The sequence below is a fragment of the Macaca nemestrina genome, chromosome 6 (genome assembly GCF_043159975.1).
Source record: "Macaca nemestrina isolate mMacNem1 chromosome 6, mMacNem.hap1, whole genome shotgun sequence".
In the NCBI taxonomy this organism is placed as follows: domain Eukaryota; kingdom Metazoa; phylum Chordata; class Mammalia; order Primates; family Cercopithecidae; genus Macaca; species Macaca nemestrina.
Window position 1 is genome coordinate 50,017,120 of NC_092130.1, and position 6,164 is coordinate 50,023,283.

Sequence of the window (6,164 nt, forward strand, 5' to 3'; positions counted from 1 at the left end):
GAAAAGAGGTTTAATTGACCCACAGTTCCACTTCTGGGGAGGCCTTACAATCATGGAAGAAGGTGAAGGAGGAACAAAGTCACATCTGAAATGGTGACAGGCAAAGAGAGTGTGTGCAGGGGAACTCTCCTTTATATAACCATCAGATCTCGTGAGACTTATTCACTATCATGAGAATAGCAGGGGGAAAGACCTGCCCCAATTATTCAATTACATCTCTCCAGGTTCCTCCTATGACACATGGGAATTATGGGGGCTACAATTCAAGATGAGATTTGGGTGGGGACACAGCCAAACCATATCATTCTGCCCCTGGCCCCTCCCAAATCTCATGTTCTTACATTTCAAAACAAATCATGCCTTGCCAACAGTCCTCCAAATTCTTAACTCATTTCAGCATTAACTCAAAAGTCCACAGTCCAAAGTCCCATTTAAGACAAGACAAACCCCTTCTGCTTATGAGCCAGTAAAATCACAAGCAAGTTAGTTACTTCCCACATACAATGGGGATACATGTGTTGGGTAAATACATTCCAAATGGGAGAAATTGGACAAAACAAAGAGACTACAGGCCCTATTTGAGTCTGAAATCCTATAGGGGAATCATTAAACGTTAAAGCTCCAAAAGTGACCTCATCTGACTCCATGTCTCACATCCAGGTCACACTGATGCAGGGAAGTGGACTTCAATGGCCTTGGGCAGCTCCACCCCTGTGGCTTTGCAGGGTATGGCTCCCCTCCTGGCTGCTTTCATGGACTGGCATTAAGTGTTTGTGGCTTTTCCAGGCATGCGGTGGAAGCTGTCAGTGGATCTACCATTCTGGGGTCTGGAGGATGGTGGTCCCTTTCTCATGGCTTCACGAGGCAGTGCCCAAGTGGGGACTCTGTGTGGGGGTTTCAACTCCACATTTCCCTTCCATGTTCCCCTAGCAGAAGTTCTCCATGAGGGCCCTACCCCTGCAGCAATGTTCTGCCTGGACATCCAAGCATTTCCATACATCCTCTGAAATCTAGGCAGAGGTTCCCAAACCTCAATTCTTGACTTCTGTGTACCCACAGGCCCAAAACTACGTGTAAACTGGCAAGGCTTGGGCCTTGCACCATCTGTAGTAATGGCCTGAGCTGTACATTGGCCCCTTTTAGCTGAGCTGGAACTGAAGCAGTTGGAATGCAGGGCACCATGTCCCAAGGCTGCATAGAGCAGGGGGGTTCTGGTCCCCATCCATGAAAGCATTTTCCCCTCCTAGGCCTGTGATGGAAGGGGCTGCTGTGAAGGTCTCTGACATGGCCTGGAGACATTTTCCCCATTGTCCTTGTGATTATCATTCATCTCCTGCTTCCTTACGCAAATTTCTGCAGCTGGCTTGAATTTCTCCCCAGAAAATGGGTTTTTCTTTTCTATTGTATCATCAGGCTGCAAATTTTCCTAACTTTTATGCCTGTCACCTCTTGATTGCTTTGCCCCTTAGAAATTTCTTCCACCAGATACCCTAAATCATCTCTCTCAAGTTCAAAGTTCCACAGATCTCTAGGGTGGGGGGCGAAATGCCGACAATCTCTTTGCATAGCAAGAGTAACCTTTACTCCTGTTCCCAAAAAGTTCCTCATCTCCATCTGAGACTGCCTCAGCTTGGATTTTATTGTCTATATCACCATCAGCATTTTGGTCAAAGACATTCAACAGGTCTCAAGGAAGTCCCAAACTTTCCCACATCTTCCTGTCTTCTTCTGAGTGCTCCAATGTGCTCCAGCTTCTGCCTGTTACCTAGTTCCAAAGTCACTTCCACATTGTTGGGTATCTTTACAGTAGCATCCCACTCTACTTGTACCAATTTACTGTATTAACCTGTTCTCATGCTGCTAATAAAGACATACCAGAGACTGAGTAATTTATAAAGGAAAGAGGTTTAATTGACTTACAGTTCTACATTTTGGGGGGGCCTCACAATCGTGGTAGAAGGTGAAGGAGAAGCGAAGTCACATCTTACATAGAGGCATGCAAAGAGAGCTTGTGCAAGGGGCCTCCCCTTTATAAAACCATCAGACCTTGTGAGACTTATTCACTATCATGAGAACAGCATGGGAAAGACTCACCCCATGATTCAGTTATCTCCCTCTGGGTCCCACCCATGATACATGGGAATTATGGGAGACACAATTCAAAATAACATTTGGGTGAGGACACAGCTGAGCCATATCAATAAGCTTCTGAAATGAAATGACTAGTTACAAGACTTCTACATTATAATCAGCTCTGTATGGATGGAGATAACTGCACTCTTCTTATCATACTTCTTCCTGATGAAATGCCTCTGGACCAACACAGAAAGGAATACATTTTTATGTAAAAAATGTGATCATTAGCTGCTCAACTAGATTAATTAAAGGGGATCATTTTACTTGCACTATTTAATTTTTATAATAATTACTGATACATTTTAAGACTCGATGGCTTTTAAAGCTAAAAGAAAAATCAATATTCATTTAAAGCCGTGGAAAGAAAGACTGTTTCTGGATAAATTCAATATTTAAAGAAGAGACTTACATATCTATTTAAGTGGAAATATCAGATATAGAAACTTAAAGTAAATCAGAAGCTAACCAGCCATGGCTGTTTCATTATCTTCAAGTGAAAGGCAATCTCTGGAAATTGTGTGCTTGTGATTAATATAATTTACATGACCTATTTTCATTTCCCTGCAAATGTCTACAGAAAAATGAACAGCAACCAAAATCTTCCTTTCATAATCCAATAGGTAACAAAAGACAAAGTTTACATATTTTTTTTTCCAGAAGAAATTTATTTATTTAACTTGTAGGGCACATTCTGTATACCAGACTAGTCACTGAAAATACTAGGACTCTGTCTGAGTGGAAGGCTTTTCTATGGGAGAACAAATGCCAATGAAGACTGTAATTCAAAGAATGTATTTTTATTTTAATCAATGGTTATGAAACATTTCAGAAGTGCACCAAGTGTGTGCATGTGTATTCAATTATGAATACTATTAATGATGTAAAACATTCTGACTTTTAATGATAAAAATCAAGTGAGATATAAACATTTTTTCTAAATGTGGAATATGGTGAATTGTATAAAATGTTTTTTACCAATTATTAGGGATTCAAATTTGTAATCTTTAAAACTATATTAGGATGCTTATATCTTTTAAATCACAAGGGCCTTATTTACTTAGCTTTTGTGAAGTCCAAAGACTCTTTCCAAACTAAAGTTTAGTTAATTTGGGTTGTATTTTTAGTATGGCATTAGTTAGCATTTTCATCTTGAAATTTCTCTACCAGATGTTGACAAACTTTTTCAATAAAGGGCTAGATAATAAATATTTTAAGCATTGTGGGCCATATGTTCTCTGTGGCAACTATTCAATTCTATCTCTGTAGGGTAAAATCAGCCATAGACAATATATAATGAAGGTATTTATGTTCGCGTAAAACTTTATTTCAAAAACAGGAAGTGCCTTGATTTGGTATTTTGGCCATAGGTTGCCAACCTGTGCTTTCTAAAATAGGTTTAATTTCTTTATTATCAATTGTAAGATCTGTTTCCCTGTTAGCTTTTATTATATGTAATAACTTTTTATTCTATTTAATTCTTTATTATTTTCACAAAATAACCTTGAACCTCAAGTACAATTGATATTATTATAATGTGCTTTTTTCACCCTACATTAACAAATATGTATTTTAACTGTTAATTCCATGCAAATTAATGATTATAGCACTTTCTTAAGCTATATTTATTACTACATGACAGAATACCTTCAAAAGTTTATACAGTTTCCTTATGCTGACACCCACTGAAAAACCTTAAGTTTGGACTAAGTTCAATACCTGGGAGTTACATAGTATCATGCAATTTTGGAATATGAGACCTGGGAAAGCTGAGATGTAAAATGATTTGTCCTATGCTTAATTGTCCCAAAATTCTCCTAAAAGAAACTTCCTAAATTCTCCTAACTTGTAGACTGTTGTTTTTTCTACTGTACTATGATAATTTTGAACTCTGACCTTATGTGCTTCATTTCCAGTTATGTTCATGGCCATCTTCTATTCTCAGTCAGATTGCTATGTCCTGGAAGTAATTAATGAGAACAATTCATTTCCCTTGATAAAGATACAAAATACTATTTTTTTGTATTATGGTCTATATGTTCCTATACAAGTGCATGCTTCGTAAGAAAGATGAAGAAATACAAGATCAATGAGAAAAATATATAAACTCTTTGCTATAAACAGGATATTAGATAGATTCCTTGACCTTCACATAATAAAATGTAGTGCTTGGTTGTAATAACTGAAGACATATTCCTAGACTCAGTTATTGTTATTTATTTAAAAAATTATTTTCCTTTGGCAGAACGTTTTTAAGTTATTTTGGAAACAGAAGATAAAAGAGTGACAAAAAGAATACTTAAATGCAAAGGAGGTATTTTAAAACAAATTGTTTTTTTTCTTTTTTAAAAATTATACTTTAAGTTCTGGGATACATGCGCAGAATATGCAGGTTTATTACATAGATATACATGTGCCATGGCGGTTTGCTGCACCTGTTAACCTGTCATCTTTGTTAGGTATTTCTCCTAATGCTATCCCTCCCTTTGCCCCCACACCCCAAAAGGCCCTGGTATGTAATGTTCCTCTCCCTGTGTCCATGTGTTCTCGTTGTTCAATTCCCACTTATGAATGAGAATATGCAGCGTTTTGTTTTCCGTTCCTTTGTTAGTTTGCTAAGGATGATGGTTTATAGCTTCATCCATGTCCCTGCAAAGGACATGAACTCATCCTTTTTTATGGCTGCAAAGTATTCCATGGTGTGTATGTGCCGCATTTTCTTTATCCAGTCTATAATTGATGGGCAGTTGGGTTGGTTCCAAGCCTTTGCTATTGTGAATAGTACTACAATAAAGATATGTGTGCATGTGTCTTTATAGTGGAATGATTTATACTCCTTTGGATATATACCAAGTAAGGGGATTGCTGGATCAAATAGTATTTCTGGTTCTAGATCCTTGAAGAATCACCACACTGTCTTCTACAATGGTTGAACTAATTTACACTCCCACCAACAGTGTAAAAGTGTTCCTATTTCTCCACATCCTCTCCAGCAGCTGTTGTTTCCTGACTTTTTAATGATTGCTATTCTAACTGGCATGAGATGGTATCTCATTTTGTTTTTGATTTGCATTTCTCTAATGACCAGTGATGATGAGCTTTTTTTCATATGTTTTTTGGCCACATAAATGTCTTCTTTTGAGAAGTGTCTGTTCATATCATTTGCCCACTTTTTGATGGGATTGTTTGTTTTATTCTTGTAAATTTGTTAAAGTTCTTTGTAGATTCTGGATATTAGTCCTTTGTCAGATGGATAGACTGCAAAATTTTTCTCCCATTCTGTAGGTTGCCTGTTCACACTGATGATAGTTTCTTTTACTGTTCAGAAGCTCTTTAGTTTAATTAGATCCTATTTGTCAATTTTGGCTTTTGTTGCCATTGCTTTTGGTGTTTTAGTCATGAAGTCTTTGCCCATGCCTATGTCCTGAATGGTATTGCCTAGTTTTCTTCTAGAGTTTTTATGGTATTAGGCCTTATGTTTAGTCTTTAATCCATCTTTAGTTAGTTTTTGTATAAGGTGTAAGGAAGGGGTCCAGTTTCAGTTTTCTGCATATAGCTAGCCAATTTTTCCAACACCGTTTATTAAATAGGGAATCCTTTCCCCATTGCTTATTTTTGTCAGGTTTGTCAAAGATCAGATGGTTGTAGCTTTGTGACATTATTTATGAGGCCTCTGTTCTGTTCCATTGGTTTATATATCTGTTTTGGTAGCAGTACCATGCTGTTTTGGTTACTGTAGCCTTGGAGTATAGTTTGAAGTCAAGTAGCATGATGCCTCCAGCTTTGTTCTTTTTGCTTAGGACTGTGTTGGCTATATAGGCTCTTTTTTGGTTCCATGTGAAATTTAAAGTAGTTTTTTTTTTTTTTTTAATTCTGTGAAGAAGTCAATGGTAGCTTAATGCGAAGAGCATTGAATCTATAAATCACTTTGGACAGTATGGCCATTTTCACAATGTTGATTCTTCCTACTCATGAGCATAGAATTTTTTTTCCATTTGTTTGTGTCCTCTCTTATTTCCTTGAGCAGTGGT